Raw genomic sequence first — 25,907 nt, 5'->3', positions numbered from 1 at the left:
AGGATCCCGTACATATAAAGAACAGGAAAAACCAACTGATGGTAAAAGTCAGAATATTGGGTACTTTTGAGAGCCCATCTTACAGCTGCCCACAAGTACTTCCTGTGATGATAAAGTTGTTCACATTCTGTACTGTTCAAGGCAGTAGGCACCATTAAAAGCAAAGATACACGTGATTACTAAGGATCTGAAATGTGGTCTATGCAACCAAGGACCTGGACGTTTGAGTTTAATCAATTATAATTAATTTAAACGGCCACATATAGCTAGTGGCCAGAGTTGAGAGAGCCCAGTCTGAATCTTCACCTGGACGCTGGTGACAGGACTATAGGCATATACTAGGAAAACGTATCAAGGATATACTTAAGATTTGTGCCATTTACAGGCTATACAGGAATTCTCCTTCAAAAGTTAGTAAGGGTTATTAATCTAACTGCACTACCTCATCCGGTCCTCACAAGCTCAAGCAATGCAGGGAGAAGCCCTACTGTGCCCATTTCTGCAGTGGCCACACTGAGGGGTCCTGATTTGTCCATAGTGCTGTAGCTTATAGATGGCAGGGTAGGCAGCAAGCCCACCCAAGCCCTTCACAGATGGGAAAAAAGGCATCTCAAAGTGACCCGCTGAGATGATCCCGTTCAACAACTGATTCATTCAATGCACATTTTTCAAGCACCTGCTGAGTGCCAGGCGGTGTTCCAGGTGTTTGGAATGAAGCAGAGGACAAAGCAGGGATAAGTGCTGGCTTTCCTGGAGCTCACATCAGACATCTTTGCTCACCTCACTCTGGCCACCTTACCATGGACCAGATCAACTGAAATCAGACTTAACTAAGCATCTATTAGTTATCAGATAACCCCAGATATCATTCCTGATACCCTCTGAGCTCAATAGCCTACTTGTGTTCTGAGTCCTGGCCCTTTCATTTGTAAGATAAGGGATGGAAGAATGCACCCTAGAGAAATACTATCTAAAAGAAAGAAAAAAAAGGACCATCAGCAATACAGATATTAGTGATTTAATGATAAAAAAATCAACTCCCTACAAAAAATTAACAGTCTTAAACTTTATTCACTTAGCAATGCAGTCCTCCAACATAAAAGAACACAAATTGTCAGAAATAAGAGAATTAACTAGTCTACCAGTCTAGATTTTGATTGGGAAGATTTTAGGACTTCTGTCTCAGAAAGAAGAACCGAAAAAAAAGGGAAAAAAAAAATATATATATATATATGGCAGATGAATATTGGGACGTAGAAATTTTGGTCAATAAAATTTAACAGGCAAGATTAATGATTATACATGACTATTTTGTCTGATAATTAGGAGATGTATGATGTTTCTCAAACACACAGGAATCATTGATAAAAGTAGCCATGGCCTAGGGTACAAAGCAAATCTCAGCAGAGAATTAAGGATAGTATCCACATCATATTTTCTGACAAAGTATATTAAAATTAGAGTCATATAAAAAAGCTTTTTAAAAACATATGTTCAGAAATTTAAACAAAAACAAAAAAATTTAAACAAAAAGCATTCAAAAACAAAGAAATCTGTAAAATATTTAGGACTAAAGAGCAACATGTGCATTACAGAGCAAATCCTGACATCTAGAGATTAAAACAATACTTAGAAGAAAGTTAACTATTTAATGCAAACATCAGTAAGAGAAAAAGATTGAAAATTAATGACCTAGGCTTTTGATTCAATTGTTTAAAAGAGAATACTAGAGTAATAATAAAGGATATAGAACGTACTTGAAGTTGCCACGAGAGGATGGGTGGGGGAGGGATGGATTGGGAGTTTGGGATTAGCAGATGTAACCTATTATATACAGAATGAAGAAACAAAAAGATCCTAGTGGATAGCATAGGGAACCATAGTCAATATCTTGTAATAAAACATAATGGAAAAGAATATGACAAAGAATGAACATATATGTATAACTGAATCACTTTGCTGTACAGAAGTTAACACAATATTGTAAATCAACTATAGTTCAATAAATTTAAAAAAGGATATGCAAAGAATAAAATTTAGATAACATAAATTAATAAGAAATAACATCAAGTTTCAACAAACTGTGGCCAAATTAAAAAATATTAATACAACAGATATAACACAAAAATGATTGAGAGAAGATGCCCAAATAATCCCACATCTCGAATTAAAATGAGGGCATAATTATAGGTACTGCTTTATTCACTATGCCAAAGCCTTTGACTGTGCGGATTACAACAAACTATGGAAAATTCTTAAAGAGATGGGAATATCAGACCACCTGACCTGCCTCCTGAGAAATCTGTATGCAGGTCAAGAAGCAACAGTTCGAACTGGACGTGGAAAAAAGGCCGTTTCCAAAGTGGGAAAGGAATATGTCAAGGCTACATATTGTCACACAGCTTATTTAACTTAAATGCAGAGTACATCATGTGAAATGCCGGGCTAGATGAAGCACAAGTTGGAATCAAGATTGCCGAGAGAAATATCAGTAACTTTAGATACACAGATGACACCACCCTTATGACAGAAGACAAAGAAGAACTAAAGAGCCTCTTGATGAAAGTGAAAGAGGAAAGTATAAAAGTTGGCTTGAAACTCAACATTCAGAAAACTAAGATCTGGTCCCATCACTTCATGGGAAATAGATGGGAAAACAATGGAAACAGTGACAGACTTTATTTTTTTGGGCTCCAAAATCACTGCAGATGGTAATGGCAGCCATGAAATTAAAAGATGCTTCTTCCTTGGAAGAAAAGCTATGACCAACCTAGAGAGCATGTTAAAAGGCAGAGACATTACTTTGCCAACAAAGGTCAGTCTAGTCAAAGCTATGGTTTTTCCAGTAGTCATGTATGGATGTGAAAGTTGGACTATAAAGAAATGTGAGCACCGAAGAATTGATGTTTTTGAACTGTGCTGTGGGAGAAGACTCTTGAGAGTCCCTTGGACTGCAAGGAGATCCAACCAATCCATCCTAAAGGAAATTAGTCTTGAATATTCATTGCAAGGACTGATGCTGAAGCTCCAATACTTTGGTCACCTGATATGAAGAACTGACTCATTGGAAAAGACCCTGATGCTGGGAAAGATTGGGGGCAGGAGGAGAAGGGGACGACAGAGGATGAGATGGTTGGATGGCATCACTGACCTGATGGACATGAGTTTGAGCAAGCTCCAGGAGTTGGTGATGGATAGGGAGGCCTGGCATGCTGCAGTCCATGGAGTCGCAAAGAGTCAGACACTACTGAGTGACTGAACTGAACTGAGAGATGTCAGATATCTATACCAAGTCGTACATATTACATACATACATATACACACATATTTATTTATAACACAAAACATTATGTCCATAATGGTACAACACAGATAAAAATCAATGATTCTAAGTTGTCTCCAAAACCACAAGTCTTATGGACTCTGTGGGAGAGGGAGAGGGTGGGGAGATTTGCGAGAATAGCATTGAAACATGTATAATATCATGTATGAAACGAGTCGCCAGTCCAGGTTCGATGCACGGTACTGGATGCTTGGGGCTGGTGCACTGGGACGACCCAGAGGGAGGGGAGGGGAGGGAGGAGGGAGGAGGGTTCAGGATGGGGAACACGGGTATACCTGTGGTGGATTCATTTTGATATTTGGCAAAACTAATACAATATTGTAAAGTTTAAAAATAAAATAAAAATTAAAAAAAAAAAAAAAAAACAAAACCACAAGTTATTTAAGAATAAATAAATGACTGAAATAGGCATATAAATATCTGAATCAGTAGACAGAATTTACCATCTAACATAAAGATGGACACAAATATCAGGCCCAGATAGTAACAGTTTTAAGCATATGTATTTAGTCGTTCAGTCTTGCCCAATTCTGCCACCCATGACTATAGTCCACCAGGTTCCTCTGTCCATGGGGATTCTCCAGGCAAGAATACTGGAGTGGGTTGCCACACCCTCATCCAGGGGATCTTCCCAACCCAGGAATCAAAGCCAGGTCTCCTGCATTGCAGGCAGATTCTTTACCATCGAGCCACCAGGGAAGCCCAGTTTTAAGCATAAATTCTAACAAATGTTAGAATTTCACACAGTAATTACACATTTGAGTATGTTTAACAGCATGACAGAATAAGAGGAAAGGCTGTTTAAACTCATATTTTATAAAGCTAGGATAATGTTGGTACTGAAACTTGTCTAAGGTATTAGAAAATGTAAGGATGGTTTACTAATACTAATATACATGTATATGTAGAACGTATATGTATGTAGAGACACCACACAATCAGGTTAAAAGGGAAAATACAACCATCTCACTTGATACAGAAAGGCTATTTAGTAACATGTAACCCAAAATCATAATTTTTTAAATTAATATGCTAAAGCTAGAAGAGAAATTTCCTTATTAAAAGCTTACCAACCCCATTGCAGCATTTCCCTGGTGGCTCAGCTGGTAAAGAATCCACCCGCAGTGCAGGAGACCTGGGTTTGATCCCTGGGTTGGGAAGATCCCCTGGAGAAGGGAAAGGATACCCACTCCAGTAGAACTGCCTGGAGAATTCCATAGACAGAGAAGCCTGGCAGGCTATAGTTCACAGGGTCACAAAGAGTTGGACAGGACTCAGAAACTTCAAAAAAAGAAAAAGAAAACTTTGCTATGTGATTATCTATGAAAGTGCAAGTGAAGTCGCTCAGTCGTGTCCGACTCTTTGCGACCCCATAGACTGTAGCCTACCAGGCCCCTCTGTCTATGGGATTTTCCAGGCAATAGTCCTGGAGTGGGGTGCCGTATCTACGGAACACTACAGAAACATAACGCATAATGGAAGGGTTTTAGTATTCTTCCCCTTAAAGTCATGAACAAAAATGACTGTCTGTGCAAAAGGAGAAGACAAAACAAAGATAAGATAGTATACAGATTTTCAAAGTGACTGTTAATGGTATAGAATATGATTTTTTTTACACAGAAAAATCCATAGGTAAAAAAAAAAATAATTACTCATATTTTGGGATTCAATGAAAAACCAGAATATCTATACACAGGAAAGCAAAAATTAAGATATACAATAAAAATGAAAAGATACAATTTGCAATAATAATAGAAAGTGGGGATGCTACTGGAAGTTAAATATAATAAACAGGGTATGATAGGTGTATGGATAAAGCTTCTAAAGCTCTATTCAAAGACATAAAAGAAGACAAAGAAAGAGACCTATTATTTCAAGGATGGGAAGTCTGAGTTTTGTGAGTTTTGCAAAAAAGTGAAGTCGCTCAGTCATGTCCAACTCTTTGCGACCCCATGGACTGTAGCCTACCAGGCTCCTCCCTCCCTGGGATTCTCCAGACAAGAGTACTAGAGTGGGTTGCCATTTCCTTCTCCAGGGGATCTTCCCAACCCAGGGATCGAACCCGGGTCTCCTGCATTCTAGGCAGACACTTTAACCTCTGAGCCACCAGGGAACCAATCTGTAAATTTTATGTAATCACTATACCAATCACAGCAAAATGTTTCCTAAAATGGGAGAAAGTTATCTTAAAATTCACCCAGAAGAGTAAAGAGAGAAGAGCAGCTAAGATATTTAAGTGAGAACAGTGAGGGGCCCTGCCCTATCTGATACCATTATAAAATTATAAGACATTATAAAATTTTAATAATTAAAAGCAGAATGCTGCTAGAGCACAGATCAATAAGTAGGCCAGTAAAAAGGAAGCAATCTCAGAAACTGTCCTCTACACGCAGAAACTTGTTATATGACAGTGATGTTATGAACCAGTGGAGTAAAGACGCAGAGATGGACTCTTAGGGGAGCTGACATAAAAACCAGCTATCCACGTGAAGCATAAAGCCATTAGTCTCTAAATCACACCATATACAAACAAACCCATATCTAAAGACTCAGGTATCAAGCCAAACCTTAAGAATTTAGAATAAAATAAGTGAAAGTGAAAGTCACTCAGTAGCGTCAGACTCTCTGTGAGCCCATGGACTATACAGTCCATGGAATCCTCCAGGTCGGAATACTGGAGTGGGTAGCCCTTCCCTTCTCCAGGGGATCTTCCTAAAAAATACAGGAACATTATTAAAACATGCCAAGAGTGAAAGACTTTTTTCCATCATTCACAAGAAATATGAATTAGAAATAAAAATAATTTATATAGCATTGTAGTGAAAATTATAAAAATGAGATTACTCTAAAAAAATTAATATATAAGTCATAGATTGGAAGAAAGTATTTTCAAATGACAAAGGGTAACTTATTTTTCTTAATTTGGTTATTATCAATAAGAAAAAATAACTGACTAGAAAAATATGCTATTTGGATATAAATGTGGAAATTGACAGAAAAATAAGCTTTACTAAAAGATATTAGCAATCTCTAACATGCAAATTAAATAACCATTAGAATCATAATTTCATTTGAAGGACAAAATATAAGCTGTTGATAATAAGTATTGTTAGAGCTTGGGAAAACATGAATTATATACACTGCTGGCCTGAGTGTGATAAAATATAAAATTTTAAAGCACGGGAGACCAGCCCAGATATGATCATGAAGTAAAAGAATAAACATTCAAATAGAAGGGAAACATCAAGTCTAGGGAAGTGAGGAATGCAAGCAATGGAGAAAATTATTTAACTGTTTCATTTAACATTTTATTTATAAAAATATATCTGATGTACAGTGGCTGACTTTATTTTTCTGGGCTCCAAAATCACTGCGGATGGTGACTGCAGCCATGAAATTAAAAGACGCTTGCTCCTTGGAAGGAAAGTTATGACCAACCTAGACAGCATATTAAAAAGCAGAAACATTACTTTGCCAACAAAGGTCTGTCTAATCAAGGCTATTGTTTTTCCAGTAGTCATGTATGGATGTGAGAGTTGGATTATAAAGAAAGCTGAACACCAAAGAATTGATGCTTTTGAACTGTGGTGTTGGAGAAGACTCTTGAGAGTCCCTTGGACTGCAAGGAGATCCAACCAGTCCATTCTAAAGGAGATCAGTCCTGGGTGTTCATTGGAGGGACTGATGTTGAAGCTGAAACTCCAATACTTTGGCCACCTGATGCGAAGAGCTGACTCATTTGAAAAGACCCTGATGCTGGGAAAGATTGGAGGCAGGAGGAGAAGGGGATGACAGAGGATTAAGTGGTTGGATGGCATCACTGACTCAATGGACGTGGGTTTGGGTAAACTCTGGGAGTTGGTGATGGACAGGGAGGCCTGGCATGCTGCAGTTCATGGGGTCGCAGAGAGTCAGACACGACTGAGCGACTGAACTGATGTATACTACAAAATATTTATATTTGTTCTAATTCAGTGGTAAGACTATATATGTAGCATATATACGACATATCTTGTTGTTCAGTCACTATGTTGTGTCCAATTCTTTGTGACTCTGTGGACCACAGTCTGCCAGACTCCTCTGTCTCTGGAATTTTCCAGGCAAGAATACTGGAGTCACCATTTCTGTCTCCAGGGAATCTTCCTGGTGCAGGGGTCGAACACACATCTTCTGCATTGGCAGGTGAATTCTTTATGACTGAACCATCAGGAAAGCCATATATATTTGTATTTATATATTTATATCATGTATATACATATATTGTATTATACACTGTTACATGGTTAAAATACACTTTATTACATGATCTAAAATAAAATATACTTTCAGAGAATTTTAAGAAAGATGTAATCCACAAGAAAGAGCGACAGATATAAGGATATAAAGATCAACCCAAGGGAAAGAGCACTAATCAAAAGTAACATAAAAATGAACACTTCCTAGAGTTGCAGCTTCATATGAGACTCTGAGCATCCCAGCAGACAACACAGAGAAGAGAAATTAGTTACAAGCTTCAGACATCCATAAGATTAATATAATCACCTGGCCAGAGAACTCAGGTACCTTGGTTCTGATTTCTGAGGTCAAAGTTCATGTCTGCTGCCCTGGGTTAGTTATTAAACAATACCCTCAACTGGTTTAATTGAGGGTATTAAACAAGTTTAATTTCTGAGAGGAAAATTTCTGAGACCCCCTCAGAAATAAGAGTGGATTGTGGCAAGGGCTAATGATAAAAATGGTCCCTGGGCAGGCCAAGCCATGGTACTAAACAGTGCATATTTTTGTTGTTCAATCGCAGTCATGTCTGACTTTTTACAATCCCACAGACTACAGTATGCCAGGCTTCCCTGTCTTCCACCACTTCCTGTAGTTTGTTCAAAGTCGTGTCCATTGAATCCATGATGCCATCCGACCATCTCATCCTCTGTCACCCCTTTCTCTCTCCTGCCCTCAATCTTTCCCAGCATCAGTGTCTTTTCCAATGAGGCAGCTGTTTGAATCAGGTGGCCAAAGTATTGGATGGAGCTTCAGCTTTAGCATCAGTCCTTCCAATGAATATTCAGGACTGATTTCCTTTAAAGATTGACCAGTTTGATCTCCCTGCTGTACAACAGACTCTCAAGAGTCTTCTCCAGCAACACAGTTAGAAAGCATCAGTTCTTTGGTGCTCAGCCTCCTTTATGGTCCAGCTCTCACATCCGTACATGACTAGTAGAAAAACCATAGCTTTGACTTTACATACATTTGCCGTTAAAGTGACGTCTCTACAATGTCGAGGTTGGTCACAGCTTTTCTTTCAAGGAGCAAGCATCTTTTAATTTCATGGCTGCAGCTCCGTCCTCAGTGAATTTGGAGCCCAACATCTGCCACTGTTCCCACGTTTTCCCCATCTATTAGAGCTTTTTAAATACTTACAGTGAGCTTTATTTTATGATTGCCTTTCATGTATGAGAAAATTAAGGGGAAAAGAGGTAAACAGCTTGCCTCCGCCCCATAGCTATCAAGTGGAAAAGCCTGGAAGAGAACTTAGACAGTCTGGCTCCCCATTACTCTGACTTAACGGCATTATAGCAAAGCCAGTTACATAAAAGTCATTTCGTGATCTTAAAGTCCCCGTGTGCGGCTGCCTGAAGGTCTGCCTTTTCCAGCAACTGAAACCAGGGCTCATGACTCCTAATTCTGTCCGGGAATTTTTTGACTGACTGATGAAGCCGTAAATCTATTTTTGCACAAAATTGGAAGATATCTTGAATTTTGCAAATCATTTTAGGGGAACACTCAAGCATGAAACAACTCAAACATTAAAATCCCCCTACTTTGGAGAGAAGTGAACAAATGGTATATCCTCATTCAGTGGACCATGGGTATAAATTCTCACCACTGAGTATCCTTAATTAGGGAGTATTACAAGTGTAATTAACACAGAGCACACAATAAGTACTCGTTGTGTGCACAGCAGTGGTAACTGTTACTGTTATATGCAGCCATCTCCTAACTGTTCTCCCAGCTTCTGCATTTATGCCCTGCAGTCTCTACACTCCACCAGCATCATAAATTTGAACTCACTGCTGCCTTGCTCTACACTCTCCAGTGTCTGCAGATCACACTTAGAAAACCCCAGCTCTTCGCCATCACCCCTAGGGCCTGGTGTGATCTGGCCCCACATGAAGTGTCTAATCTCATAGCCTATAATTCTCCCCCTTTCTCCTTCTGCTCCATCCCCACTGTGCCCGCATCATTGGAACCTATCTCAAAGCTTTGGGAGTCATGCTCTCAGACTGGCTGTCTTCTCTGTAGTAACAGAGCCTTAACTCTTCGCGCTTTATGCCCCTACCCACCATTCACTTATCACTGCCCTGCACCGAAGTGTGTACAGGTGGATTCCTGGGATTAATGTTTGTCTTTCCCCCACTACCCTATTAGAATGTAGCTCCTGAGCACAAGGACTTGACAATTTTGATGGTTGCTCTGTCCCTTCTGTCTGAAGTGTGCCTGGCACACAGGAGGCACTCAGTGAGTGTTGAAGAAAAGGAGGGGGAGGAAGCATTCAGTTAGGATTTATGACCGATTCTTGGACAGAGTTTTAGACATAACTGTGTGCTCAACCCTGACAGCATCATAGGGTAGACTGGATTCACCCCCAGCTCCTAAGGACAAGAAAAAATGTGCCTGCAATGCCAGGGGATATCATTGATAAAAACTGGAGATGCCCCTCATCAACTGCTTGGAACACAACAAGAAGTGGCACCGTGGATGCCCCGTAGGGCAAGGTTCAGCCTGGCACCAGACTCCTCACACTTAGATCTAATTAACAAGAACCCAGAGAAGGAGGCCACCGGGGAATCAGAGCACTCAACACTGCAAAAACAGCATCTGCAGGGGGACAGGGCTGGGCCCAACTGGGCTACATCAGTGGTGCTGGCCGTAACTAAGCTGTTAGATCCCCACCGCTGCAGCCAGGATGCTCCCGGACCACCATCCACAGACGGGGCCGTCCAGGGGGAGGCTGACAGCTGAGCCGCCTCCAGGCTTCTCAAAGCCCTTCTGTCCCTCTCCTTCCTTTATTTTTGTCAACATGGTAGGCAAGACTGAGACTCCCCAGTTAAGAGGAGTAACAGATAAATTCACAGGCACACAACACTTTACAGTCTACTTAACTCCATTCAGTCCAGTTCAGCCGCTCAGTCGTGTCCGACTTTGTACCCCTTGGACGGCAGCACACCAGGCTTCCCTGTCCATCACCAACTCCCAGAGCTTGCTCTAACTCATATCCATTGAGTCAGTGATGCCATCCAACCATCTGATCTTCTGTCGTCCCCTTCTCTTCATGCCTTCAGTCTTTCCCAGCATCAGGGTCTTTTCAAATGAGTCAGTTTTTCATATCAGGTGGCCAATGTATTGAAGCTTCAGCTTCAACATCAGTCTTTCCAATGAATATTCAGGGTTGATTTCCTTGAGGATGGACTGGTTGGATCTCCTTGCAGTCCAAGGGACTCTCAAGAGTCTTCTCCAGCACCACAGTTCAAAGGCATCAATTCTTTAGCACTCAGCTTTCTTTATGGTCCAACTCTCACATCCATACATGACTACTGGAAAACCATAGCTTTGACTAGATGGATCTTTGTCGGCAAAGTAATGTCTCTGCTTTTTAATATGCTGTCTAGGCTGGTCATAGCTTTTCTTCTAAGGAGCAAGCAACTTTTAATTTCATGGCTGCAGTCACCATCTGCAGTGATTTTAGAGTCCAAGAAAATAAAGTCTGTTACTGTTTCCATTGCTTCCCCATCTATTTGCCATGAAGTGATGGGCAAAGGATGCCATGATCTTAGTTTTTGAATGTTGAGTTTTAAGCCAGCCTTTTCACTCTCCTCTTTTACTTTCATCAAGAGGCTCTTTTAGTTCCTCTTTGCTTTCTACCATAAGGGTGTGTAAACTCCACTAGCTTATCTGTTTATTCAACCAATAAGTATGAGGACTTAGTGGATGTCAGGAAATATTCCAAATGCTGGGACAGATCTCCCAATTCCAACTCTCTCTCTCTCTTTTTTTTTAAGATTTTTTTGATGTGGACCTCTTTTTAAAAGTCTTTATTGAATGATACAACATTTTTTCTGTTTCACATTTTTGGTTTTTGGCCGTGAGGCCAGTGGGATCTCAGCTCCCTGACTGAGGGTCAAACCCAGGCCCCCAACATTAGAAAGTGAAGTATTAGTCACTGGGCTACCAGGGAAGTCCCACAGATTCCAACTCTCTTGGAGTTTATTTTCTAGTTTGGGAAAGGCAACACTGTATATGTGTATGGTATATATGTGAAGTGAAGTGAAAGTGATGAAGTCATGTTCAACTCTTTGCGATCCCATGGACTATATAGCTCCTCTGTCTGTGGAATTCTCCAGGTAAAAATACTGGAGTGAGTTTCCTTCTCTAGGGGATTTTCCTGACCCAGGGATCAAACCCGGGTCTCCTGCATTGGCAGGCGGATTCTTTACCATCTGAGCCATCAGGGAAGCCATATATATATCATGCTACATGTGTGTGTGTGTGTGTGTGTGTATACACACACATATATCTGTATATACATATGCATGCAATATATGTGTGTATAAATATCACATGAAATAAACATATCAGATATTTTATCTATACCACCAGCTAGAGATAATCAAGCCCACATATTATTATACTATGTGTATCTCCCACATGATGGAACAGACTTTCCAAGAGGTGAAAAGGACTATGGAGTGGGAGACGCCATCCTAACACAGAAGCCCATGGTTTGTAATGATAGGAAAAAAGACAAGGTTTATTTTCCTTGCTCCAAAAAGATGGTCTCTTGTCTTCTTGCCATGCATTTATGCACTCTCCTTTGCCCTCTATTTCTTTCTTTCCCTCCGCAAAGCAAGGTGCAAGGGAAGGACCCCAGGGGTGCCCCTTCCCCAACTGCCTGTTGCAACCAAGGTTGCTGGGGAAGGGGAGTGACGGGATCTTCCTGACTCTCATGTCCCTAACCCCAGATTTCCCTCCCTGACTCACTGCAGATGCATCACTCACATCTGTGGAAAATCAGTGGTTAGGGACTTACTTTACTCTCCTCCACTTATATTTCACCATCTCCTCACCTCAGACATCTTCACCCTCTTTACCTTTCCTCTTACAGATACAGGACTGCTTCCTAGGTGGCTCAGTCATTAAAAAAAAAAAAAAAATCCATCTGCCAATGCAGGAGAGGCAGGAGACTGAAGTTTGATCCCTAGAATTGGGAAGATACCCTGGAGGAGGAAATGGCAACTCACTCCAGTATTCTTGTCTGGAGAACCCCATGGACAGAGGAGCCTGGCGGGCTACAGTCCACGGGGTTGCAGAGTTGGACACAACTGAGCACCCACACATGCACAAGAGTACAGGAAGCAGGAAGAGAACAGGAAGCCCCTCAGAGATCACCGGGACTCATTTATCCGATGGGGGAACTGAGGTCCGGAGTAGGGCGGCCAAGTCAAGTCACATGGCACATCTGTAAGAAGAGCTCAGAGTCAACTCGGGAGGTCCACTCCCAGAAAAACCCCGTGGTGTCCACCAGCAAGTGCCAACTCCTCATCTCTCACCTGGATCACAGCGGTCATCTGCCTCAGTCTCCCTGCCGTTATTCTAATCCACGCTTATTGCGCAACTTCAGTAGTCCTCCTGGGAAGGAAAGTAACTGGGCATGGTTGAGCAAAAGTTTTTTCACTGCCCAGTGCATTGCAGGCAAAGTCCAAGCTCCCTGTGGTCCGGCCTCTGTGTCCAACGCTAGTCTGCTCCTGCTGTTCACGCCCCCTTGCTCCAGCCACTCTGGACTTCCTAAAGCTCCTGGAATGTACCATCTTTTCTTAGATGCCTCAAGGACTTTGCACATCCCCCCTTGCCCCTTAGGTTAACTGATGAGGTTCTTATCTACCAGATGTCACCTTTCCAGGGAAGCCTTCCCTGGCACCCTTGGCACAGTTAAATGCTCCTCTAATATCTGTTCATCTCTATATTTCAGCACCTTTCCCAGCAATAATTTATGGATCTCTCACTATGCATGAACCATTCTAAATACCTTACATGGCACATCTCATTTAATCCTCATAGAGATTTTTCAAAAGGGTATTCCGATGTACCTGTTTCAGAAATGGGGAAACTGCAGCCCAGAGAGGTTAAGTAACTTGCCCCAGGTCACAGAGCTGGTGAATGTCAGAGCTAAGATTGTACACTGGCCCCACTCTCAAATATATGTCATGCTGCTGTGAATACCTGTTGAGCCAAATCTCTCAAATACAGGAACCATCAAAGATGTTCATCCCCAGAGAACCCCAGCACTTGGCCCAGCGACTCAAGTCTCTGCATGGAGTGTATACTGTGCAAGTGGCCATTGAATGAATGAGACACTTCTCTCTTGCTTTTTGGATTTTTCGTTTGCTTGCTTTGTTTTAATAGCATGCTAGAGAGCAAGATCGGAGAAGGCAATGGCACCCCACTCCAGTACTCTTGCCTGGAAAATCCCATGGATGGAGGAGTCTGGTAGGCTGCAGTCCATGGGGTTGCTAAGAGTCGGGCACGACTAAGCAACTTCACTTTCACTTTTCACTTTTACGCATTGGAGAAGGAAATGGCAACCCACTCCAGTGTTCTTGCCTGGAGAATCCCAGGGACGGCGGAGCCTGGTGGGCTGCCGTCTATGGGGTCGCACAGAGTCGGACACGACTGAAGTGACTTAGCAGCAGCAGCAGAGAGTGGGATTGTGCAGTGGCTGTAAAATGCAGATTCTGGAGGCCGACAGTCAGAGACATGGGTACCAAGCGTAGATCTATTACATGTTACAGCTTGAAACAGTTCATCTCTCTGAGTCCCATTTTTCCTGGTCTGTAAAATGGGGCTCATGATGATACCATGTAGGGTATTCATAAGGATTAAATAAAGAAATTTTTCAAAATTGCACAGTGGTCTTCCCTGGTGGTCCAGTGGCTAAGACTCCATGCTCTCAATGCAGGGGGCTGGGTTTGACCTGTGATCAGAGAACTAGATCCTACGTACTGCAACTAAAAGATTCTGCATGGCGTAACTAAGAGCTCACATGCCAAAAGCAAAATGGAAGATTCTCCATGCCACAGCTAAGACCTGGCACAACCAAATATATCATAAATAAATAATTTTTAAAAGTGCACATCCTAGTTCCTGGACCTCGGTAGATCGCAGGTACTCAATGAGCATTTGTTATGATGGCCATTCATTCAGTGTGTTCCATCTCTTGCCTGTCCCTCTCTCTTTTCCCCTACATCTCCCCTTAATCAAGAGCAAGGCTCGTGGGGGTCTGGCAGGCCAGGAGGGGGCCCAGGCCGCTCTGGCCTGCTAAGCCTGGCGCCCTCCTTGCCCACTCCACACAGCCACCTTCCAGCTGTGAAATAGACTCCCTGCTCCACCGGGCCCAGAGCTGTCAGGGGGCTGCCAATTTCACAGTTCACGAGGCTGCTGTTCCCCCCTGATTAATGGGGTGCCAGCAGCCATGGGCAGGGCCGAGACACCAGTCACACAGGGCACTCTCCTCCCCCTCCACCCCTGCCTCCCAGGGAGGGGAGAGCGGGCGGACCTCATGCATATTTATGCAGGGAGAGAAATGGTTCTGTGTTGCCTGCCTTCCCAGAAAATAAATTTCACCCAAGTCCCGTGCATTTCCCTCGGTGAACTTGGAAAGCTCTGGGGAAGAAAAGCACACACACCACACACACACACGTGTGTGTGCGCGCATGCGCCCAGCTATGAAAACCCAAAAATACTTTGCACCAGTGATGTGAGCAGGGATTCTCATGACAAGGATGACCCAGAGGACACAGGAGCTATTAAAGCCTGGAGCTCGGGTAAGGCTATTTGGAAATTAATTCCACTCTAGCCTGTAACCCTAAGGGAATTAGAACAGATAAGGTCCAGACTCAGGTGGGAAACTCGAGGAGCACTCTGCCACCTTTGAAGGCACTGTTCTCAGCTCAGGCACAGCTGCTTCCCTTCCCGTGACAGGCAAGCCACAGTCAGCATAGCCAGTGCCCATCCTAATGATGCTGGAAGAAAAGCTGCGATCTCGGGAAGACCCAACCCTTCTGTGCTCGATATCACACCTCTGGACAGACACTAGCTTGCTGTGCCTCGGTTTCTCCATCTGTGTGTAACAGAGTGGCCCCGTCCCCCTCCCTGTGTCCCAGTCACATTGGCCTTCCAGGTCACGGGACGGGCTAGGCTCTTTCTTTGTAGAAATTCTTCCACTGCCTCTTCAGCCCCTCATTGGGGCAAACACTGTGCATCCTTCTGACTTCAGTTTATTCCTTCCTCAGAAAGGGCTTGCTGAACAGCCAAACTGAGGCCAAGTCCCCCTCTCTCCTCCCCCAGAGAACTCAGCACATTTTCTTCCTGGTGGGTCCATGGTGGTCAGTAACTGATAATTCAGTTCACGTCTCAAGTCTTGTCTTCCCATTGCGGTTCCATTGTCCAATCATGTCCAACTCTTTGCAACCCCACAGACTGTGGCCCACCAGGCTCCTCTGTCCATGGAATTTTCCAGGCAAGAATACTGGAGCAGGTTGCCATTTCTTCCCATTAAAGGACAACATCTCTGAGGGCAGGGTCATGCCAGCCACTTTTGCTACTGCTTTAATGAATCTTTGGTGAATGAATGAACAAATGAACTGCTGAGCAGTTGTTAGAACTAAATAAAGCAGCCTAGGAAGTGCCTCATCTATTTGCAGGAGACTCTCAATAGGATAATAACTAACATGAGTGGAGCCTTTTATCTGTAAAAAGCACTCCTCTAAGCCCTGTGACATGTTTTAACCCATTTAGTCTAACAACAACTCTGCCAACTCTGACTTTCCCCATTTTAAAGATGAGGACAATGAGAGACGGCGACATTTACTCCTAGGTCAACGTTATGCATGCCTAGTAGATCTCAGAAAGTACTAACATCAGGAGTCAACCAAGGCAACCTTGCTCCAGAACCACACACCTAATCACCAGGCTCTAGAGAGACCTTAGCTTCCTCCCTGCACCTTCCGTCTCAGTCCTTCTCAGCCCTAAATACCCGGGTTAGAGCCTCCCTCTCCCACGGACTCTTTGCTTATTTGCCAGCCCCATTCTCTTAATTCTGGGAACTCACATCGCCCTTCCCTGAACCCACGCATAGACAACTGAGGTTACAAAAGGCCGCCCTTGACATCAGAACAGTCTCCACCATGCTCTGGCCCTTTTGAAGGATGGGGCAGACCTCATTTTCTTACAAGGTGAGGACACAGAATCCCGCAGCAAGGACAATCAGATGCCTCAGGACAAAAGGAACCTCCCAGGAGGTTCACCTGTAAGGATACCAAGGTCACCTTCCTCCCGACATCCTGACAAGTTAAGAGCTGGATGAGGGTGCAGAGGTCTCATGGTGCAGCTGATTGTGCACAGTTACTCTGAGCCCCAGGGAGGAGGAGGGGGAGTCAACCCAGGCCACACATGTTACCCCCACTGCTTCCTCTCCTCCAGAGGACAGCCTTGGGCACCACGAACAGCCATTGCCAAGGACACAGACGGATGAGAGGGAGGTGCGCTGAGCCCAAGCAGGCTGCTTGTCTGTCCACTGGGCGAAGCCGCTTTCCGGAGGGGTGATGAACAGCGCCAATCAGGCGGCACTTAACGTAATTATAATGAAGTGGATGCATCTGGTCTCCGAAGGCTTCATTCACAAGGGAAATGATGAGGAAGCGATCGCTCTCTCTGCTGACCTCCTTGGGACACTTGGGAATAATCCTGGAGCCAGGAGGTTATAAAAAGAAGCTTGAGACTTGTCTCTGCCACCTATTACAGTTAGAATGTGAGGGACTGGCGCCCCTTTCTCTTAGCATCATTTCCGTCCAAGGAAGTATGAGGAGATAAGGATTTGCATGAAAGAAAGGCTTCTTCTCTTCCTCTTAAAGACCTGCTGGTTTTTCTAATAACTTCTCCCCGCTATACACACACCATTAGTCATGCCAACTAGGCATGTGGCACTGATTTCTGGCTCAGGTTCCACTGGCCCCATGCCATATGTGTATCCACAGCCCAGGGAATCTGGTGCAAGTGAGACAGGCTGGGATCTAGGACCCGGGACCCTTCCTTGCAGTGCTCGTATCCAGACAAACATCTTCTCAAGCAATACAAGGCAAAGAAACTCTAAAACACTAAAAATAACTGCATGCATACACAGTTGGGGCAAATTATGGACAAGAAGATACAAAGAGATCAGAAACCCAACTGCCACTCCTGAAGAGTGGGAGCAAAAACAGGGTGCCAGGAGCAAAAGCAGGGCACTGCGCAAGCCCTCTGCACACACCACCACCAAAGGGTGGGCAAGCTGCCTAAGCCGCCCTTGTGGCCCGAGCCCTAGACCTCCGCCTCTTCTCACCCTATATAAGGAACCAGCCTGCCCTTGCCTGGGGGGCAAACAAGGGGACCTATCACTTGTTTTTGCTCCCCCTTGCTACAGCAGAGGCCCCAATAAAGCCTTGCCTGAATTTCTTGTCTGGTGGTGGTGTTATTCAGTCACTAAGCTGTGTCCGACTCTGTGCGACCCCACAGACTACAGCACATCAGGCTTCCCTGTCCTTCACCATCTACTGGAATTTGTTCAGATTCATGTCCATTGAGTCGGTGATGCCATCCAACCATCTCATCCTGTCTGGTCCCCTTCTCCTCCTGCCCTCAATCTTTCCCAGCATCAGGGTTTTTTCCAATGACTTGGCTCTTCGCATCAGGTGGCCAAAGTATTGCAGCTTCAGCTTCAGCATCTTGCCTGCTTCAGCATTCCTGCCAATGAATACTCAGGGTTGATTTCTTTAAGATTGACTGATTTGATCTCCTTGCTGTCCAAGGGAGTCTCAAGAGTCTTCTCCAACACCATAGTTCAAATGCATCAATTCTTTGGTGCTCTGCCTTCTTTATGGGCCAACTCTCACATTCATACATGACTACTGGAAAAACCGTAGCTTTGATCATATGGATCTTCGTCAGCAAAGTGGTGTCTCTGCTTTTCAACACACTGTCTAGGTTTGTCATAGATTTTCTTCCAAGGAGCAAGCAACTTTTAATTTCATAGCTTCACTCACTGTCTGCAGTAATTTTGAAGCCCAAGAAGATAAAATCTGTCACTGCTTCCACCTTTTCCCCTTCTATTTGCCATGAAGTAATGAGACTGGGTGCCGTGATTTTAGTTTTTTTAATGTTGAATTTCTTGTCTGGCCTCTTATCAACTTCTATTGATTGGGAAAATTCAAGAACCTTAGTATCAGAAAGGGTAGGAATTGATCAGCAAAGTTCCAAGCTGCTCACTGTACAGATGGGAGGACGGAAGTTCAAGAAGGAAATAAGACGTTTCCAAGATCATTAATATGTAAGGCAAGTGGCCTTTGCACAAACCTGTTCACATATTATTGGATTTCATTCTCAAAACCACCCTAGGAACCTGACACAATTATTAAATCAGTTTCACAGAGGAGGAATCTGAGACTTAAAGAGGTTACTTAACTTGCCTAAGATTGAGGTGTTATGTGGGGACATCTGCCCCTCTCCAAAACCATCACCCAGCTGCTGGCTAGTTCTTAGAGGGGCGTGCCATTGGAGTTGTGCTGTGGTTTGAACACTGAAAGATTTCGGTAGGCCAAAAGTTGATTAAATCCCATCTTCTTTTACACTCCAGGGGGGTGCTGGGTACTGAAAGAGAGCCTGTGGTGAATGCTTTTATAAAATAAAGACACTTAGAAAAATAATCTGTCACTCTCTGATTTATCTCTTCACTAAGCTGAGCTACTCACAAACCAGGTTCTTCTGGAGCAAGCACACCAGCCCTGCTCTGAGCAGATGGACTCCCCACCGTTCTGGACAGGATGCTATGCTCTGAGGCACCAAACCCACAGATGCCTGCTTTAGCGTGAATACATGTGGGTGCTTCATCACCCAGAGGGCGCCTTGCTGGTGACTCTGAGATTCCACCATCTCAGCAAAGCGGATGGGACCAGAGCTCCCCATCTGGACAGAAAAGGCAGATAGCCTCGGATTTGTGGGTGAATGGCGGTGTGGCCTGGTGTGAGGATTTGCCCATTAGGACTTTCAACATCAAATGTGACAGATCCTCTCCTGCGTTATTTGAAGAGGAGATGCAAGGAGATAGAGACAAATAGTGTGTATCTCGAAAGGAACAGAGGGGAGCCAGGAGTAGAAGCTGAGAGGCAGTCAAAGCAAGCGGTGGGCACGCACAGCCTAGGAGATAAGGAGGCCATTAGCAGGTGGAGGCAAAAGAATCTCAGATACTCTTTCATGAATTTAGAAGAGCTAAAGGATGGCAGAAACAAGGTGCCAATTTTTATTATACCCTAACAATGGCTTTTTCTCCATGAAGCCTGAAACTGTTTTATGATTATTCCTGGACCCCATGTTCTCCAACTTAAAGGCAGCAGAGAACTGGTGAGAAATGAGCATTTCAAGGTCATGCAGGCTTAGGTACAAATCCTGGCATGTGATCTGGGACCAATTTTCTGAGCTTGCCCAGCCCCTCCTGGCTCATCTGAAAACGGGGGGCAATTAGAGGTACTGACCACACCAAACTTTTTGAGGATTAAATGTACACATATTTAGTAAGTGTTGATCACAGAGCTTGGTCTACACAGCTTAGCTAACGTTACTCCCATTGCAACTAAAAAGAAACCTGCATTAGCTAAACCAAGTAGTCCATTCTTTGAAACTTAAACAAGCTGAAGAAAACACTCGATATCAGCCATGCATTGACTCATTTTCTCATTCAATTTGTCCACTCATTTGAGAAGTTATTTGTCATCTTCTCTGTGCCAGACAATGTTCTAAGCAAGTGAAAAGCATTGCAAAAAAAAAAGACAAAATACCTGGGCGAGGCAGACAATAGATACATAAATATGTGTGATGATCAAAGGGCGAGCCCTGATGCTCCGAAGAGGAAGGCCTCAGTGACAGGGTGAGATATAAGGAAACCATGCAGATAGCTGGGGGAAGAACTGTTCAGCGATGCAAAGAACCTGAGGTGGCTCCCTCAAACCAAACCCTTATGGAGGATGATAAAAAAATACATAACAATGCAAGACCAACATTACCGCTGCCCTCTGTGTGTGTAGTATGTTAGCTTACAAAAAGGATTCACTGCTACCATCACTTGGTTCTCCCACACGCTTATGAAATTGGCTTTTCCATTTTACCAATGTGCAGACTGAAGCTTGCAGCAGGGTTTCACAAACTTGATCCTCCTGACATTTTGGGCTGGGTGATTCTTTACCGTCAGGATTTGTCCTGTGCATGGCAGGGTGTTCACCAGCATCCCTGATCCCCAGGACTAAATACCAGTAGCATTCTCTACCCCTCCTCCAGTCATGACAAATCAATGTCTCTAGGAAGGGAAAACCACCCCTAGTTGAGAACCACTGGTTTAGAGAAATGAAGTGACTGGTCCAAGGTCTCAAATTAGCTCGAGCAGATTAGGTGAGATTCTGACCTGCTTTTCAGCGCCTCTGTGATCCAGCATATTCTACCGCTGTCTTCCTCCTACTGGGATTTCGTCTTCCTGAATGCTCCCAGCACAGGAGCTTTGCACTTGCTAGTCCCTCTGCCTGAAAAGCTCTTTCCTCATATATTCACAAGGCTTACTTTTTCATCCACTATAGATTTGTCCTCATCGACTTAGATCTACTATAGATGTAAGTCTATATCTACTAGTCCTTCATCTACTATAGGTCACCTCATTGCTGAGACCTTTCCTGCAGGTCCTAATTCCCTTCCTTTTGTTTCTTTCCCACTGTAATCATAATGGTTTTATAATATGGGCATGCTGAGTTGCTTTAGTCATGTCTGACTCTTTGCAACCCCATGGACTATAGCCTGCCAGGCTCCTCTGTCCATGGGATTCTCCAGGCAAGAATACTGGAGTGGGCTACCATTTCCTCCTCCAGGGGATCTTCCTGACCCAGGGATCAAACCTCTGTCTCTTAAGTCTCTTAAAGGCAACTTCTTTTCCACTAGCACCATCTGGGAAGCCCATATACTATACAAGACTGTATATAATTTATTCATATAAAATAGACATTTATAAAAGTTATATTTTTATTTAATTATGTATCTTATATATTTTCTCCTTTGTTTATTTATGGTCTTTCCATACTCAATAGAAAGCTCAATAAAATAGATTTGTACATATTTTACTCACTGCTTTATCCTCACCCTAATTAGTGTCTGATGGGCCTCCCTGGTGGCTCAGTGGTAAAGAATCTGCCTGCCAATGCTAGAGAAGCGGGTTCGATCCCCAGGTTGGGGAGATCCCTTGGAGAAGGAAATGGGAATCCAGTTCAGTATTCTTGCCTGGGAAATTCCATGGATAAACGGGCCCGGCAGACTACAATCCATGGGATCACAAAGAGCTGAACACGATTGAGCAACTAGACAACAACAATTAGTGCCTGATACGAAGGCAATGGCAACCCGCTCCAGTGTTCCTGCCTGGAGAATCCCAGGGGCAGGGGAGCCTGGTGGGCTGCCGTCCATGGGGTCACTAAGAGTCAGACACAACTGAGCGACTTCACTTTCACTTTTCACTTTCATGCATTGGAGAAGGAAATGGCAACCCACTCCAGTGTTCTTGCCTGGAGAATCCCAGGGGCGGGGGAGCCTGGTGGGCTGCCGTCTATGGGGTCGCACAGAGTCGGACACGACTGAAGTGACTTAGCAGCAGCACGTAATAGGTACTTAATTAAAGCTTGTTGAATTAATGAATGAAAATGTAGATGGAAAAATGTTTCCTTATTTAACACATGTTTCCTGAGACTTCCTGACACAGGGGTGTTGCGCTAAACATGTATCAGGAAATTTAAAACATTCAGACCGTTTTACTCAGTAATTCTACTCCTGGGAATACACCCTGAGGAAATAAACCAGAATGGTGCAAAACAAATTTAAGTACAAAACGTTTGTTGCTGACGAAAACAAAATGGCAAGGGAGAAAAGAAGGCAACTGAGACGTTCATCAATAAATCAGCTATGAGATAGTTTTACAGCAGAATGATAAACATACTGAAATATTTATGATATTTAATAAAAGTATAAGAGAAAATTATATAGGTTTTTCTTTCAATATGTAAAAGAAGAGAAAAGAAAAAAAGGAAACACGGTAAAACGTTACTGTGGCAATTTGAAGAGGTATTCTGAAAAATGATCATTTACACTTTATTTTTTTAAGCTTTCTAAATTTAGCATCTATAACTTTTATAACTAGGAAGTATTAGGACAAATAAGGATCGATCTTAATTGTGGGTAGACATAGCGATTTATTGCACTCCCGAGTGGACAAAGAAACCAAAGCGGGATGAGTCCCCATGGGAGGCCTGAGGCTGAGCAACCTGCGCTCTGGGATACTCAGACCTCAAACGGGTGACTTCCAGCCATTTCAAGGGAGGCCAGGACGGGAGGTACAGAGTCCCTTGACTGCTGGGAAATTGCTCCAGCTCTGATCAATCAGGGAACAGCCTCTCCAGCCCCCGACATTTATCAAACCTCCTTCACCCTCATCTGTCACTGTGCGGTGGGGCCGCCTCGCCGGGCACAGTCTAATCAAGTCAGGATGCCCCAAGGGTCCCTGGCGACAGAGAGGAGGGGGCTGTGAGGGAGCATGGAGAGAGGATCACGAGGCAGGAGGGGGAGAGCAAGTGTTCAGAGAACGCCCGTTTGTTTTGCTATCACAGCAATTAATGCTGGGAAGTGACATTTTAAGGGGCTCTGGTGACAGCATTGGTGACATTCCTGTTGGTGATCCCATGACAAATCTCCGTCTATATCTTATTTTAGAGAGTGTGGAGACAGCTCAGAGGATGGCTGTCTGGGGATGCTGAGCTCCTGTCTGTCGGAGGCACTGCTCCCTTCTGCTTTGCCAAGCCCAGACAATCAGGCACCAGGGCCAAGGTCTGGGAGGGGCAGGGCTTAGAAATCAAAGTCAAAACTTTGTTGCAGAGTCAGGCTCTCATCTTCCATAGCCTCCTTAACTCTGCTACATAGTATGATGAATTGGAGCAAAAATGAGTTTTCTAACATGCTACAAGTGATCAGCTGCAGTTCAAAGAAAAAGAAAAGAAAAACTGTCTAAAATCGGATACTTTCTAGGCTAACTAGTTTTAAGGAACCTATATTTTCAAACACATGGTAGCTCTCTTTGTTCAAATGTTACAGCCTGAGAATTAGAAGGGATTGCTTAAATTGTGTCTAAATCTCCAACACTGCTACACCATCCTTAACAAATGGCTACTCAATCCTCTGTGAATACTTCCAAAGACTAGGAATTTATGACCTTTAAAATTAAGAAGGAGAGGCAATGTGGATGTAACAAGTTGCTTGCCAAATGATATTCAGGATACTGCAGGGATGAATACAGTGTGGCAAAATGCAGACAGCAGTGAACCCGAACTCAAGAGATGTAGGTTTCAGTAGAGCTTCGCCCCCACACTGGCTCTGTACTGTGGGGTGTGAGTGGTTTCATTTCTCTGAGCCGAGTAAGGTTCCTTCCTTCTCTCTCAAAAAGGTTCAGTAACACCCAGGGTTTATCATATACTGTTTATGAAGCCATTCTATAAATGTTCAAAGACTATATAAAATAAAGCAGCTATTACTGTTTTATACCCCTCTAAACTGTGACCTTTTAGGAAAGGACCATTTCCCATTTTGCTCTGTATCTTCTGCATTAAATACGGTGCCTTGCACACAGTAGGTGCTCAAGGTGCTCAGTAAAGGTCTGTTAAATACATGAACAGTGAGTGGGTGAATGGCTGAGTAGTAAGGGGGAGGTGTACCCAAAGAGAAGATGCAGGAACTATACTGGCAGCTGTCTGCAAATGGCTGATAAAGGTGCCCAGGAGCCAGAAGGTACAGCAAACAGGCCCTGGAACAGTTTCCACTGCAGATTTCAAATAGTGCTTTTAACAAGGAGAGGGGAGAGGCAGTTAGGTGTGAAGACATCAGGGTAGTCTGGTGGAAGAAAGTCATATTCAAAGCTTTCTTCTTTGTGTGCTGCAGAGCTGGAATCCCAGTATACAGCCCAGTTTGAAACGATGCTGCCTATCTTGCTTTCCACTGATCCCTGGTAGCCCGGGAAGCACCCTGAAGGTGATGTCAAAATAAGAGCCGTTGTTAGGAAGGACTTTCCCCAAGCTCTCTGAGAAGCTCTTTCTGGGCCCTGGGACAGCTGGGAAGAGGAAGGTGTTGAGTTGTGGCTTAAAGAATGGGTGGTCTTTCCCAGGCAGGGAGCAGGGTTGGGGGGAGGGGGTAAAAGCAAAAATAAACAAGGAAAGAAGACGAAAGAGACACAAAGTTCATTTGGGAGGGCAGGTGGTGAAGTTTCAAGAGATGATGGTGCAGGGGGGTTGGTGAAAACTCCACTGGGCTGGCCACAAGGACAGAGGGGCAAGACACAAAGTTGCCGCACACCGTGCTGCCTGTCTCGGGCGCCATTCCTAGTTCCTCCACCAACCACTTACCTTGAGTCTAATGACAGTCAGACTTCACCTCTCCAGGCCAGAAACACCTCCGGAAGCCGTCACAGACCCAGCACTTAGGGATTACCTCCTTGTGGATACCCCAGCACAACGCAGCCCCTGAGGCTGAAAGGACTTTGAACTTCAGGCGATAACCCCCTCATAAACTGTGAAATCAACTCAGGGGTTCAGACCAACATCAAAGAGATGGCAAAGAAGAACAGAAAATGATCAGAGCACGCCACATGCAATACGGGAAGGATTCTTTTGCCAAACTTATTGTAGACACAGATATACACTCATTCACAAGAACATGTGTCTCCAAATAAGACATACTGATGGCCATCGGGCAAGGAAAAGATGCTCAATGTCACCAACTATTAGAGAAAGGCAAACCTAAACCGCAATGAGGTGTCACCTCACTACGGTCAGAACGGTCATCATCAGAAAAGTCCACAAATAATAAATGCTGGAGATGATAGGGAGAAAAGGGAACCCTCCTACACTGTTAGTTAGAACATAAATTAGGATAGCCACCATGGAAAACAGTATGGAGGTTCCGTAAAAAAAAACTAAAAATAGACTCCTGTGATTCATCAATACTACTCCTGGGTATATATCCAGAAAAGATGAAAACTCTAATTTAAAGAGATACACACACACCCCAGTGTTCTATTGTAAACAGCAGCACTGTTTACAATAGACAAGTCATGGAAGCAATGTAAGTGTCCATCAACAGACGGATGGATAAAGAAGAAGTGGGAAATGTATATACAATGGAATATTACTCAGCCATGAAAGAAGGAAACAAGGCCATTTGCAGCGACATGGATAGACCTAGAAACTGTCATATTAAGTCAAGTAAGTCAGACAAAGACAAATATCATATGATGTCACAAATATCATCAATGTCTATGTGGAATCTAAAATATAATACAAATGAACTTATTCACAAAATTCAGACACAGAAAACAAACTTATGGTTAACAAAGGGGAAGGCTTGGGAGGAGAGA

At 43.7% G+C, this 25,907-nt stretch overlaps 1 protein-coding gene and 1 non-coding gene across 4 annotated transcripts in view; both read right to left on the bottom strand.

Annotated features, from left to right (window-relative positions):
* The window catches only part of ASTN2 (astrotactin 2), a 1,044,864-nt gene that overhangs the window by 781,477 nt on the left and 237,480 nt on the right, over nt 1-25,907 (bottom strand). The window lies entirely within an intron of this gene.
* TRNAS-AGA (transfer RNA serine (anticodon AGA)) lies at nt 5,385-5,456 on the bottom strand. Its single transcript has one exon. It is a non-coding gene; the product is annotated as a tRNA-Ser (tRNA).

The sequence above is a fragment of the Bos mutus genome, chromosome 8, assembly GCF_027580195.1.
Source record: "Bos mutus isolate GX-2022 chromosome 8, NWIPB_WYAK_1.1, whole genome shotgun sequence".
NCBI classification, from domain to species: domain Eukaryota; kingdom Metazoa; phylum Chordata; class Mammalia; order Artiodactyla; family Bovidae; genus Bos; species Bos mutus.
The sequence above is the reverse complement of the archived record's forward strand: the minus strand, read 5'-3'. Positions and strand labels throughout refer to the sequence as shown.